Genomic DNA, 16,124 nt, shown 5'->3' with positions numbered 1-16,124 from the left:
ACAGAGGAGATATTATTACTCATACTCATTTGGTCAATCTTGATTTTGGTGTGAAGTGTATGAGACTTCAATATGTGAAGGGATCGCACCAGCGATCACTTAATTAATTGCCTTAAACATAAAAACAATTAATAGAACATTCAACCTGCTTCGATATTTAATATCCATATTCCCATCGCATTACATTTCATAATCAGCCATAGCAAAGCCAATGCACAAACAACACAACATTTATATTTCCGTTGGCACACTCAGTGCATTGTGCATATAGCTTATATAGTTCAACTGGCACCTTCAGTGCACGAGCTATATAATATGACACCAAATTCATATACAACAACACTTTCAATGAATGAAGAAAAAACAAACATAATTAAGGGTCGCTGACTTATAGTAGTAAAATATGCATCATAAGCAAGCTAGCCCAAAACACTTGAAGTGCATGGCTATTATGCTGATGCTGCATTTTATGGGAATTCCTATTGAATATCGAAGTATTGTTGAATAGCAATACAGGCATTTTTATTGATAAAATTTTGTATAAAAGGAGAAGAACAAAATAAAAACTTACACTTCTTATTCTACACTAAACGATTGCGTTTCACTTTAACAAGCAACTCGCTGGAGTTAAACCAATCTTGTAGTAATATAGACGCCCTAAAGAGCTACTCGCTTTTGGGTCAAGGTTTACACGGCTACTCGCCGGACCCGTCTAAATTACTAAGGAGTAATTTTCATCTATACAGTTATCCAGCTACAGACTTTGCAAATATCCAAAATTAAACTTTTTCACTCGCAGTGGTGGTGTTGCCTTTGAAATTTTATATTGAAGGTTAAGAAAAAGTAGTGCGTCGGCCTCCCAATCGCTAGGTTTTAATTCAAGCCTTGCTCAAGCTATTTTCAAAATTAATTGATTATAAGCGACTTAGAACCACTAATGATTGGGTTGATCCCCGTGAAATAGCTATAACTCCAGTAACAGACACAAGTTGTTGTTGTTCATTCAAAACCTTCAAATTTTTTCATGTTAACATTGATGTAGTACTTAAGAGTAGAGATAAGTAGTAACCATCAACCTGTAATAAAGCTGCAAAGGTTCGTTCGATGTGTTCTTTTAACTTTGGAACCCCAGAGATGAGTCACACAAAAGCTGAGTTCTCCTCAACTTCGAGAACGAGAACTGAAAAGCATGTCATGTAGTATGTATGTTGTATATGCATCTTAAACTTCTTACCAAAAAATATTATTTCCCATTGTTGGCTTTTAAATCCTTCTTAACGTCAAAAAGCGGCTTTTGTGAATTTGTTCTGGCATCATCATTATTATCCTTGATATTTGAGCATATAAGCTCAACATCTCGCTCTGATCAAGTACTTCTTCGTTATTATCTTCGTATCAAAAAACAAGATTCCTGATAATCTTCATTTGTAAAACATACATAAATCAAAATCCACACACAATCACTTCGTTTGCCTGTCAAATTCCAGTCCATTAACCCAAATTCCCTTTTACACCCAAAAATTTAAATCAATGCACTTCTGGTGCCTAATTATTATTAATGTTTTTTTTTTCTCTCCATTCATCCTTTTTTCTTTCATTCAGTGTTTCTTCCCTAAGGCCAAATCTGGGTCAGTCAACTTTAATTAACTGGAAAGTCCATCTTGCCTGCGAGAGAGAGAGATAACGCCCAAAAAATTTAAGGACTTTTTTGAACCAGAATGTTTATTGAGGTCATTATTCGGCGGTGTGTAGTTATCGATTTCGAGATGCTTGTTGCATGTCATTCAACATATAAAAGGGCTTATGGTCGCAAAAGCAAATATAATACAAGACACTTCCTTCTGACACGCGAAATCCATTAAAAGGTGAAAGGATTTTGTTTATTTGGTGGAGATACATCCGGAGGATTAAAGTGTGTTAATGGTAAAAAATTCAAAAAAAAAAAAAAAAAAACTGATTTGAGTTCCTTCTGCATCCCAGACCCAATTCTCGACAACGAATCAGGTTGCATTTTAAGTGCTTTAGTTTTATTTATTTAGGTCAGAATGAAGCCACAAACTCCACACACGACTGATTTATATTTTCTGCATCGCCAGCCATCACATTGGTCCCATTCAGGGATTTTGCTGCTGCTGGCAAATCCCATTGTCTCCAATGGGTGTTGTGTTGGAAATCGGGAGCAAAAAGACATCATCATGACTGCAGCGGTAGCTTGGCGCATGCAATTTTAGGTTTTTGTCATTGAGTGGCTGGGTGAGCTCTAAAAGCTGCTGTGCTGTCGCGATCGCGCCAACACACCATCATCTTCATGAACCCGCCGCGCGCCCTAATGGATGCGGTAGACTCAAAGACTTCCATTATTAGATCAAGACATTCTTGCGTCTGAGTAATACTGCAGTGATAATTGAAATGTTCATACACAGAGTTCCAATGAAATTCTCGCCTCTTTGTTGCAAGTTTTAGTATAGTCTAGTGTTTGGTCTATTATATTTTCACAGGAAGTGGCTGTGTGTGTTTGAGAATGTTGTGTCTTCAGCCAGCATCTCTAATGACAAATAAAATGACATTAATTTGAAGTTTTTTTTTTGTTTTCTTGTTGTTGTCTTGTAATGCGTCACTTAGATTTAGGTTAAGGTCTGCTGCCATAACTTCAAAGAATTATTACCGAGTTGCAACGAAAATTGTATGTATGTCAAAGTATAAAAGAAAGTGTATAGTCTTGAATGTACAGTTGCATGAAGTTGATAGAAGATACTATGTATGATGGGTGTTTCATAATCTTAGAAATTGAAGGACTTCGAGGGTCTGTTTATAATAATTTTTGCCTACTTTATTTTCATACAAAAAAAAAACCTATTTTCAACTTTATTTCAGACTTTTTATTTGTAGAAAATTAAGCTTTAAATAAAACAAAGCATTCCGTAATTTTGTTTTCAAAAATAAAAAAAAAAATTGTGATTTTGAGCGTTTACAAAGATGAAAATACTTTACAAAATTGAAGATAATTTGCGGGTAAATGAAACCTGAATTCGAAAGATTTGTATTCATGTTTTATTGCTGTTTTGATGAATTTATGACAAGCTCAAGAACTTACACATCGCAAGGAGTTTGCTGTACCTTAGGAAGTTGAATGATGTCGCAAGACTTTCAAATGCAAAAGAAAGCATTTTTCTAATATGGGTCATTATGGTAGAAATGTTTCACGAAAAGATTAAAGGTCAAGACTAAGAAAATCAAAGAAAATAGCTTGAGTAAGGTATGTACCTTTTTTAGTTTTTTTTTTTTTTAAGCAAATATATTGGTTGATGGTATCCTTGTAAAATATTAAGTTTGCTAACAAGTTATGAAGGAGTGCAAAATTATTATGGATTTTTCTTTATTAAAAGTCCTTTTAAATTAAAATAAATTAGAATATTTAACTCTGAATAGGGCCATATCCACTATATGTACATATATTCCTATTTTATAAATAATGTCGTACATCTTAAAAAATAAAGTCAAATTCAATAGGTATGCGCAACAAAACGTATGACGACACGAGAAAATTATTTTCTAAATTTCGTTTTTTATTTAAACAGTACCTACATACAGGGTGTCCCAAAAGTTAACGTCGAAACGAAAACGGTAGATAGGGTAGGTGGTGACAGTTATCAGAAAAATAATAAAAAAAAACGCAACCATATATTTATATAGATATTTCCTATATAAAAAATTGCAATCTTTTTGCCTCTCCCCGCCTAAAACTATACAATTTTTTTCTTGCCTGAGTGCAACCTACACGCCTAGGTTTTTTGTTACATCTATTGCAAATTACCCTGTACTATGTAGAATCTTTTTCCAATATAAAAAATTGCAAACTTTTTAAAGTTTTTTTCCTACAGATCGAAAACGGTCTGTCAAATCGAAAAACCGTTAATGTAATAAATGAAGGTAATAAAAAGATCTACAACTTTTACTTCAAATTAATTTTTAAAAAAGCTCAAATAAAAGAGATATGACGAAAATAAGAAAATCACCCTTTGACTTGCTTCAAAAAAACCACGCTAACTCTTAAACCGAAGGTTTAATCGAAAAAACTTATTTAACATATTCTGTAGGAAATTCAATTATCTTTAAGATTGCAATACAATTTTTTCTGCTAGGTCCAATAATACGCGAGTTATGTGAAAAAGTAAAATAAATCAATTTTCAGAAAAACTGCATTTTCAAAACCGTCTGCCGAGGGTTTGGCCACACTCAAAATGTCTGCCATGGGTATTTTTGTTATCAGGGAGTCCACCGCTACAGGATGCGACTAATTTCAAGTGGTTACCCTAAATACATCAATTTTCAGAAAAACTGCATTTTCAAAACCGTCTGCCGAGGGTTTGGCCACACTCAAAATGTCTGCCATGGGTATTTTTGTTATGAGGGAGTCCACCGCTACAGGATGCGATTAATTTTAGGTGGTTACCCTAAATAAATCAATTTTCAGAAAAACTGCATTTTCAAGACCGTCTGCCGGGGGCTTAGCCATACTTAAAATGTCTGCCATGGGTGTTTTTGTTATCAGGGAGTCCACCGCTACAGGATGCGACTAATTTTAAGTGGTTACCCTAAATACATCAATTTTCAGAAAAACTGCATTTTCAAAACCGTCTGCCGGGGGTTTGGCCACACTCAAAATGTCTGCCATGGGTATTTTTGTTATCAGGGAGTCCACCGCTACAGGATGCGACTAATTTCAAGTGGTTACCCTAAATACATCAATTTTCAGAAAAACTGCATTTTCAAAACCGTCTGCCGGGGGTTTTGCCACACTCAAAATGTCTGCCATGGGTATTTTTGTTATCAGGGAGTCCACCGCTACAGGATGCGATTAATTTTAGGTGGTTACCCCAAAGTCTAAAAACGCCAAAAAAAACGCATTTTCGGGACAGTCTGCCGGGGCTTTGGCCACACTTAAAATGTCTGCCATTGGTATATTTGTTATCAGTGAGTATGTGGCGTTGGTTATCAATAAATTTTAAGTGGTTACCCTCACTAAATCGATTTTCAGAAAAATGGTACTTTTGATGCGCTTTTTCTCGACAACGGCCCAAATAAATGCAGGCAGACTAAGGTATTCGTCATCACCATGACCCACGCTACCTCTGACATTCATATGAATCGGTTACCTCTCACGCAAGAAATCTGCTCCCGGCTCTCGGTCTATAAAAATGAGCTCCTCAAGGCTGATCTTTAGAGTTTTAAACTATCTGATCACAAACAAACTGAACTTTGTCGGAGCTTGGTTTCAAATTTCGAGTTCCGTGAATGAAACACTGGTACTCAATTTACATGATCATTCAGAATTAAAACAATCTCTCTATCAGTTGGTGACCAAATTAGATGAACAATCTCACCAGAGTTTCATCAACCAGGCCAAATCATCGCAATATAGAGATTTTTACAGCAACCTGCAGTATGACCTAGGACCTCTTAGTTATTTTAATGATAAGAATCCTACAGAAATGATATCGCTGATACTACGAGCTAGAGGGGAAATCCTTCCTCTTAATTTCATTCCACATAGACCTGATTTGCCTCTCGAGTGCGACATCTGCAACATGCATGCCAGAGAAAACGTGGCACACTTTCTAGGATCATGTCCAATTCTCCAAGAAATGAGACGAAATATTTTTGGATAAAATCATTTGACATTAGAGGAAGTTATTCAAATTTTAGATGGGGCACAAAGTTGGGAAAATTTGTACAAATTTGTTCGTTTGGCTCTAAGTTATAGAAAGAAAATACAAACAGAAAGCTTTTGATCTATCAGTTTTGATTTTTAAAATAAGAAATTCAAAGAAAAAAAAAATTGTTCTTAATATTGTAAACTATTATATTCTATTTGAAAAATTAACAAAAAACGCATTGTATAAAATATTATATTATATTCTGTCAATCTGACCGACGGTTATGTACCAGGTCGTAATCGACTTGTATTTAAATATTGTATTTATAAATTTATTTTTTTTATGCTTCAATAAAGTCTAATCTAATCTAAAAAATCTAATCTAGTTAGTTCTTAAAATCAGATATAAATAATTACTTTATTTATTTGTAGGTACTCAGTAATTTGCATGATTTGATTCTTAATTAAAAATTAAAAATCAAAAATAAAGATTAAATTAAATCAATCATTTCAAAAATATAAATGTTGTAGCCTGTAAAAATATTTAATTCGTTATAAAAATAAAATTATATCATAGGTAATCTATTTATTATTGTTATATTGTATTTATATATGAAAACGCAAATTTTATAATTATTTTTAGCTCTGAAGGTGAGGTGTAAATAACCTCGAAATATATTAGCAAAATATTACAAAAATTAAAAATAAATGGCATTTTAATTGAATTTTAAGAAATCCATACAACTAAAAAATATTAAAAATTTTTCTTTAACTTTTTTTTTTTTATTAAAAATTAGATAATTTCTCAAAAGCAAAAATATATTCAAAAAACTAATTCCATATTTGCTAAAAAATAAAATTCAAACTTACATTTATTTGAAAAATAAAGACGAGCAATTTCAAAAAATTTCATCAAAATCCAACTATTTTTGCTAAAATTAAAAATAAGATAAACAAAAAAGTTTTAAACATTATTCTCAAAGTTTTTCATGCTACGTTTTTTTGTGATGAAAAACTTAACAACAGTTTAAATCTAGGTTATTTATGTATATTATTTATCTAGGTTTTAAAGTTCATTTACTTCCAAGATATATTTTTCTGAAAGTTCATTAAACTTTGACTTGATTTTAAAATTTTTTATTTTTAATTTGTTGGTTCCACAAACGAAAAAAAAAACTGTTTACCTATAATTAACAACACTTGAGTCAAAATCTCAAAACCACCCATTACCACCCATTCCTAAAATAACAGCTAGGCTAAATTTGTTATTAACCCAAGCCCCTTTAATAGCCTATTGCACAATGATGTGCATAAGAATAAAGAAGGTGTGCATAAATTCTTGAATTTTAAACTAATTACTAAGAAAAATATAATCATTTTCCCATCGCCCTGGCTGACTGCTTGTTGTTATGTTGTGTTTTAAACATTCTCATACCTTCATTTGTCTTCTATTTTTTTTGTTCTTCTCTCGTGAACTAATTGCTTAACTGACTGAAAGGTCTTAACATTCAATACACATGTTTTTATTTTTTTTTTCTTAATTTTCATTTGTAAATCAATCGATTTTCAAAGAATAAAAGGTTTGATAGAAAATTAATGAAAGGTTCACATACGAGTATCTTTAAACAACAAGGCCCTTTGGCTAGTATTTCCTCAGGGCATATTTAATAGTCTATAGGAGGCGAGTGTAATGATGCTCTCTGTTCATCTTGGTAATGATTTTAAATATTTTGGTGTATATTATTTTTTTATTTACATCAAGATGAAGAAATCATTAATTTGTCTATTCCAAAACCTTCGAATGCATTTAAATATTTAGACAAATTTGATACCGTTATTTTGGAGCTTAATTTAAAAAAGACACAAAATCTTGATTTAAAATTTTTGTTTAATCCAAAACTCGCCGTATACTAAATTGCACACATAAATGAACCACAAATCATCTTGTGAGAAAACGTTAACAAAATGCTTAAAACCATCACTTCCTCAATGACTTCGTGTTCAGCAATTATAAGTTAACAGTCTGCTTACCCTCCGTCTTTACATTCGAAAGCAGTACAATTAAAAAAAAAAAGTACAACAATTATACCAGTAAATGATTTTTTTTTTTCATACAAGAATACAACTTTTTTTGTAGAAAGTACAAACGCACGCACAAAAAATCTAGGGAACTAACCTGCCACCATCAACCTGCTCCAAAAAAACGAACCATTTCATGATTCAATAATAAAAAAAATCTTATCAAACAATAATAAATATAGTTCCCCCAGCTCCAGTTCTTGATTCTGCGTGCTGTTGAAGACAACACGCCGAGATCATGACAAAATGTAATAATTCATCAAATCTACCAAGATACCTGTTAACACCACCAATCATGTTGATGATGATGAAGATGATGAACAGGTGTTCTCCATCTGTGTGTTGATATCTGCTACTCACGCAAATAAAAAAAGCAAAAAAGCTTTCTTCATTCAATTTCACTCACTCAAGCAAAAACTTTATGAATGAAACTGAAGACAAAATTTCACCAACCACACATCGCGTTGGTGAATTCAGAAGAAACAAAAGCCCAAAACAAAACCAGAGAAATGCTTTCACACACATGCTTCGCCATTTGGCGCGCTTAAAACCTGCACGCATTTTTTTTTCTTCATCTTTCCACTCAAACCACCACCGGGAACATGTGTAGAGAAAGAAGATCTCTTTTACCATCTCCGAAGCATAGTTATGAATAGAAAAAAACCCACAAGAAGAAATGCAACTTTGAAAAAGAAATGAAGAAGAATTCACTCATTTGCACACTTTGCCAAGGAAAGTGGCCAAAATAGATAAGAACACTGAAGAGAGAGTCTTCTCCCAGCAGCAAGTAGAAAAAATACCACACTCTCTTCCATAAAGAACCAACAAAACCACTCAATTCAATAAAACTACTGAAGTTGTCCGTTTTGGTTTTGGTGGTAAGAAAAAAACAACAACAACAACAAAAAAAGCCTCAAGACAGATGCCAACAATATACCATCATCATATCGTAGTCGGCTTATGCTTTTATGGTAGCAATAGAAGCACCAGCAGCAGCTACAGCATGAGTGAAAAATAAGTCAACAACAGGCAAAAAGAAATGAAAAGAAAAGAAAAAAATAAAGCAAATCTATAGCACAACACAATACCCGGGCCCGGTGGTGGTGTAGAGTATAGAGAGCTCTTGCTGTTACCACCATACGGAAATATCTTCTTCGGCTTATTCTTCTTCGTTCGATTTCAAACGAAAGACGTGTATACTACGTCGAGAGCTTGAACTTCTTAGTACACTACTAACAGTGATCTGGCTTTAAAAGAAAAGCCTTCGAACTTATATAACTACTTATTAGCTTGGAGTATGCTTTAGTTAATCGGTCACCTTCCAACGGTCAAGTTCGCTTACCTTCCTTTTTTTTTTGGTTCTTCTTCCAATATAAAACAAAAGAAGAAATCTTGTAAAAAAAAAATCAACCATCAAGGAAGTTCATCTCATCATTCAACATTATACTTGGCCGAAAGGAAATTAAAAAAAAAAAAAAAACAATCAAGTTTAAAGAAAAAGGATATTTTTGATCACGGGATATTTTTCAAGTTTCTTATACTAGTGAAGTGGTACAAAAGCAAAAAACAAAACAAAAAAGGATTAAAATTGTGTGTGTGATAAGAAGGATATTGTGAAATCATCAAAGGAGTGAACAAAATATATCAAAATTAAATTGTAAGTGATAAATTGATAATAATTCTCATACAAATTTTCTAAACGAAAGACTTGATGTACGAACTCGATTTAAAATCTTTTTTGAATTTAACGGTTATTTTCCTGATTTGATACGCATATTGAAAAGAATGAAAAGAATTTGAAAAGTGGAGGTTACTGTGGGGTATTATTTATAACGGTTTATATGGGAATATTATAACTTGATTTGAATAATAAAAAAAATAATTAGATATTAACAAGAAAATATCAAATCAGATTTGGTTAAGGAAGAAATTATATTTTTTGCTGCAAGTATTCAACTGTGAGAATTTTAGGAAAAAAAAAAATAAAAGCGTACTGTGTTTCAAAGATAAAGGAAGAAGAATATCAAAAATTTGAAAAAAAAAAACAAATAAAATTGGAAAATCATGAAAGAAAAAAAAAAACAGCCATAAATTTTAATCTATGGAAATTTGTAATTTTTTTTATATTAAATAAATTGTTGTATTTTAAAAATAAGCCCTTAGATAGGTTTGTCTTATTCGATATTGAAAGGCAATTTTAAGAAAATTGATTAAGATTTAGTTCAGGGTGTGTAAGAATGAATATGTATATTTTTGTGGAACATTCCGATTTTTTTTTTTTAAGTAATACTAACAGTTAACTTAAGGAAACTTAACTTAAGGAAATTATTTTTTTATTTAATCGAACTCTCGAACCTTATAATTGTTATACTTTTCAGAAACCAGATTTTTCTCAAAAAAAAAAAAAAAAAAATGAGTCATCAAGTCCCAAGTTATACTTAAGAGTGTATTAAAGTTTGATGCGGTTTAATTTGTCTAGGTTTGTTTAAAAAAAAGTTTATTAAAATTATTTTCTTACAAAATTTAAAGCAGAATTTGAATATTTTATAATTTAATTTTTTAAAATTCTAAATCATTAATGCATATTTCTAATGATTTTGTATTTCGAATATTTAACATCTGAAATTTTGATTTTCATCAAATTAATTAAAAAAATTTAAAGTGAAAAAAAATTCAGGAATTGACTGTGAATTATTACTGGTCAATGACATCAATTAAATGTTGGATTTATGATTTTTTTAAATGTTTTTTATCTATTTAAATAAGCAAAGATTTATGTATTCAAGTAACATGTATGATTCTGAATAAAAATATTTTTTTTTTTTTTTTACATAAATTTATTTGGCCTTTTGGACATTGTAAGAATACAGAGGATAGAACTGGCTTCTTCGTCCAAGTTCAAAACTGAAATTCAAGTTTTGAAGATTTGATCTTGAAAAAAATTTAAAAACTTGAAGTTGGACCGAATCCATATATATTTTTTACTTACGACATACATCACATACGACATACATCACTTAAATGACTAGTTTGAAAATCTTACAAAATCAGCTCACGAAAACAACCAGAGATTGCGTTGATAAATGATGTAATCCTCAACAAGTATTCTATGAGTCCGTCTGAAATCAGCCTAACTGACCAATATTAACGCTTTCTTCCAAATGCTCAAGTTTTCAAAAACAACTTAAATGATTTTTATTGAAATTACTGTGGAACTTTATTAACGGCACCTGTGATGGGATAATCTTGTTAATATTTGACTTTTTCGTAATCGACTAAGCCCATTTGAGCAAAAAACTTTGTAAAGAAACTTCAGTACAGATTTTTAGTATTTTGATCATGAAAAATTTCCAACCCAAAATGTTTAAAAAAAAAATAATGTTTTTTATTAAAAAATTATTTTTTTTTGAAAAATGAACAATAATTTGTCGATTGTTATTTGCCTTTTAATGGCATTGCCAGACTTTCGATTCAGTGCGTTGTATAAAGTTACTTTATATAAGCCAAGTTAAGGGTTTGTGAAATAATCGAAATCGAGATTACATCTCTTTGATGCTGTCTGTCTGTTTTTTTTTTTTCTATCTCGTGCTTCAGCCCAAATTACTGAAGCAATTTGTTGCAAACCTCATAGTTAAGAGTATAAAATAATTCATTATTTTGAAAAATGCAAAAAACTTATTTTTTGCAAAAGCGACTTTAAAAATTTGGTTAAACAATTTGCGCCTCACTTTTAAAATGAGAAAAAAAATATTTTTTGAACCTTTATTGTAAAAAAAAACCGGTTTCTTGATTACTGAACGTATTAACATAACTGTGAAAAAATAATTTAATTTAATAATAAATATTTTTTAAACAATTTTTTGTTTAAATAATAAAATCGCAAAATTCATTTGAAGGTCAAAATCATGCGTATGAAAATGTTTTACAATTTTTTTTTTAAATTCTTATAAATTATTGAAATTATTTTTTTCTTTTCGATTTTTTACGCTTAATTTTTTTAAGTTCTAAACTTGTTTTTGATTAATGTCAAATTATGTGTAATCCAGTCATACATTTTATTTTTATTCTTATTCAAATTAAAAAATTTTTTTTTAATTTTAGAAAAAAATAAAAAAAAAAATATAATTTAATATCAAATTCAAAATTTGAAAAGTCAAAAACCTTTTTAATTTTTGTCCTGAAAAGTGTATTTTTTTTTAGGACCCACAAACTCATAATTCTATTGACTTAAACTGTGGCTTTATTGAAATCAATATGATCAATCAATATAAAGGTTATGACTAGAAATAAAAATATTTAAAAAATCTTCCTTAATGGCCCTAGGAAGCATCATTACGAAAACAACTCTAAATAGTCCCAAGGTCAATGGTATTCATTTCAACCATTCCATTCAGGCTTGATATAGCAAATTGTGAGACTCATTATTTCATTATCATATTCAATGACTTTGGAAGAAATACTTTTACTGCTTTTGTCACTAAAAAAAGCAAACAAATTATTGAAATGAATAGTTTCTTAAATTTGAACTTTCTAATTCTATAAAAAAAAAAATTTGGAACAATTTTATTTAAAAGACAACAAAATGACAAGTGATAAACAATAAAAGTCTAAGGTCAATGATTTGTCTCTATAAACTAGACGTTTATTATTTTTGCTTTTCATTTCTTGTAATTTTCCACAAAAAAAAAACATAATTTTCATTTCACTTTTCATTCCAATACCTAAATTTTGTTTTCATTATTTAATCTTAGACAAAAATCTCATATCTTGCACCTATTCATCTTTTTTTTTTTTTGTGTGTAAGACCACCTGCTCAGAATTCATTAGAAATAAGCCATAGTCATAGTTCTCATCATTCTTATTTCTCATCAAAACTATACTCTCACTATTCATTATAATTAAAGATATAAAAAAAAAACATAATAAAAACAACTCAAATCGAGCAATAATATGAAGCTAAAAATAAAAAAAAATACAAAAAACTGCCCATTAAACTGATTTTACTTTCGTTTCTCTGCCTTTTTTTTATTCCTTTAACTTCTCATTTATTTCCAACAATTGTAGAAAAAAAACTTTGTTATACTTTAAAAGAAAAAAACAACAAAACCGACTCAGACAAAAAACAGACAGACATAATAAAATTTTTAACGGCCTTTCTGTGGATTTATAAGAGGTCTTTGGGCCAACTTTTGTCTACAAAAAAAAAATATAATACCAACCTGCCTTACATTACAACTTGAAATTAAATTTCTTTCACCTGACTTCCGTAGTAGTAACCAAAATGGAAAGTGCTATCTATCTAAACTGCATCATTTGTAGCTCCAATTTTCTTTTGTCAGTTTTTAATGAGACAGGAAAATGCTGCTTTGTCATTCATCATTAAAAAAAAAAACACAAACACAGAAAAGAACACTAAAAAGAACCAATTTATCTCACTTTTCTTACTCCGATGATGATAACTCATAGAAACACATATTGAATTCAGATACAATTATCTGCAATAAATGACATTCGATGACGATGTAGTTCAAGAAATCAATCTTTTCTGGTAACGGTATTTTGTAACCATCCTTGTGAAAACTATCGCTTATACAGAAGATATACAAATTAATATGTGTAACAAACTGACAGACAGAGACAGACAAATAAATATAAGACTGGCAAACAAATTTGATTATTATACAATTTTCTCTTTGAAAAAAAATAGCAGAAAAACAGTAAGTTGTCAGCTGTACAAGAGAAAAAAAACAAAACTAGCAAAAGAAATGTTAACTGGTTTGGCATACCAATGGACACACTAATTTCTATTTTGCCTGTTGGAATGCATCTATTATGGCCTAGCTTTATAGCCAAATGGCCAAATCGGCCAGGTGGTGTGTGTATTTTCATGGCATTTTTGTCTGTTATTTTTTTTATACTTCAATCAGAAAAAAATACAGAAGAATCATCTGAAGAGTGCAATTATTTTGTACAACACATCAGTACTAGTATTTACCACCACCGGGTGTATGAAAAGTTTCAAGGATGTATACATCATTCAGTAAAAAGCATTTTGTCTGTCAAGTTTGAAAAAGTCATTGTTGATTTTTGATACCTACTCTGGATGAAATTTCACTATCAAAAGGCTCAGATTTAATTTCTTCAGGAAGAGTCTAAAGAAAGCTTATGAATAAGGAAGCATTGTATCTTCGAGTTATATTAAAGGTATTGAAATACATGACAAAGGAAGAACACTACAGTTAAGAAATACACAAATATGATAACAATGAGTTAAAGTAAATAAATGTATAGGTTAAGCCATAATTTAAATATTGATCCGAGGAAATCGGTTAAATCCAACATTTTAGAAAATTGTAATTGAATTGAACACATTGTAGTAGATATGCCTTGTTTGACCCGAGGTAGCTTGATTTGAATAAACTTCCGTTCAACGATATTTTAAAAAAATGTTTTATACTTAAAAAATTGTTATCTAAGTTTGTAAAATTTGGGATGAGCCAAAACAATAATGAGGGTTCTAATGCTTTTATGATTAAAATTGACTTTCAAGTCAATGTCACCCTTTTGCAAATCAAATTCACCTTTTGAAAATAAAATCACAACAAAAACATTACTGTTAAAAAAAGAGCCAAGTTCTCTTATATTGAAATTATGCTGGCACAAAAAGTACTGAGATGTAAAAGTGTACCAAGTTCTAAAGTTTGGGTTCAAATTCGTATCAATAAAATTTTGATTGTTCTCTTGACAATTTTTCTTAATTATCGATTTTTAAAGTTATTTCAAAAATTGCCAAGTAAACAATCAAAATTTTATTAATACGAATTTGAACCCAAACTTTAGAACTTGGTACACTTTTACATCTCAGTACTTTTTGTGCCAGCATAATTTCAATATAAGAGAACTTGGCTCTTTTTTTAACAGTAATGTTTTTGTTGTGATTTCACTACTTTTTGCAAGGTATGGCTGTAGAATATAAAATCTCTATATTTGATGAAAATTCATTGAAAGTGGGTGGTTGCCACGCCCCCTGCCTGAAATTCTCAAACTTTAAATTTTTTCCTTTGTGTAAACTACCAGCTCCACCATTCTACCAAATTTCAAGATTCTACGACATTCAGAAGTGCTCTATAATAATTTATGAAAATTCAGCGGAAATGGGCGGTTGCCACGCCCCCTGGCTGAAATTCTCAAGTTTTAAATTTTTTCCTTTGTATTAACTACCAGCTCTACTATTCTACCAAATTTCAAGATTCTACGATAATCAGAAGTGCTCTATAATATATGATGAAAATTCAGCGGAAATGGGCGGATGCCACGCCCTCTGAATTGAAAATCTCAAATTTTCGATTTTTTCCTTTGTATACACCACAAGTCCTATCACCGTGTAAAATTTCAAGTTTCTACGATATCGGGAAGTTCTCCATAATTTTGATGATCTGTCAGTGAGTCAGTGAGTCAGTTACGGTTTTTGCGATTTTTGAAGCCCTTTATCTCAGAAACTACTCATCGTAGGAGGCTGAAATTTTGTGAGGAGTTTGGTTTTTACGAGCTCAACAAATGTAGTGAGTTTGAAATTTCTAGCATCTTTGGTGTGGAAGTTAGAGGGGGGTCGAAAATGGCCTGAGTTGTTTCCTGTAAATAAGGGTGTAGTGCCAAAGTTGCTAGAGAACTTGGCTGGGCACTACCGTGCCCCTTGATTCTTGAAATTATCAATAACTTTACATTTTTTCACATTTTCTGCATTTGTCAATTAGTTGATACGGAGCTCATGAAATACCGATCACAACAAAAACATTACTGTTAAAAAAGGAGCCAAGTTCTCCTATGTTGAAATTATGCTGGCACAAAAAGTACTGAGATGTAAAAGTGTACCAAGTTCTAAAGTTTGGGTTCAAATTCGTATCAATAAAATTTTGATTGTTCTCTTGACAATTTTTCTTTTAATTACCGATTTTTAAAGTTATTTCAAAAATTGCCAAGTAAACAATCAAAATTTTATTGATACGAATTTGAACCCAAACTTTAGAACTTGGTACACTTTTACATCTCAGTACTTTTTGTGCCAGCATAATTTCAACATAGGAGAACTTGGCTCCTTTTTTAACAGTAATGTTTTTGTTGTGATTTCACTACTTTTTGCAAGGTATGGCTGTAGAAAATCTGTTGAAAATCTCTATATTTGATGAAAATTCAGTGAAAATGGGCGGTTGCCACGCCCCCTGGCTGAAATTCTCAAATTTTAAATTTTTTCCTTTGTACAAACTACCAGCTCTACCATTCTACCAAATTTCAAGATTCTACGATAATCAGAAGTGCTCTATAATATTTGATGATAATTCAGCGGAAATGGGCGGTTGCCACGCCCCCTGGCTGAAATGGGCGGATGCCA

The 16,124-nt window shown here is 30.9% G+C and overlaps 1 protein-coding gene across 2 annotated transcripts in view; it reads left to right on the top strand.

Moving 5' to 3' along the window:
- Positions 1-2,929: 2,929 nt before the first annotated feature.
- Positions 2,930-16,124, top strand: part of LOC129914815 (uncharacterized) — a 61,611-nt gene continuing 48,416 nt past the window's right edge. The window contains exon 1 of one of the 2 annotated variants that reach the window (XM_055994222.1): positions 2,930-3,256. The gene's annotated coding sequence lies outside the window, so the exon portion shown is untranslated. Of the gene's footprint in view, positions 3,257-9,153; positions 9,393-16,124 lie in introns of those variants that run through there. The other variant, XM_055994223.1, reaches the window with a different exon arrangement.

Source organism: Episyrphus balteatus, chromosome 3, assembly GCF_945859705.1.
Source record: "Episyrphus balteatus chromosome 3, idEpiBalt1.1, whole genome shotgun sequence".
Classification (NCBI taxonomy): domain Eukaryota; kingdom Metazoa; phylum Arthropoda; class Insecta; order Diptera; family Syrphidae; genus Episyrphus; species Episyrphus balteatus.
Note: the sequence above shows the minus strand (reverse complement) of the source record. Positions and strands in the feature narration are given on the sequence as shown.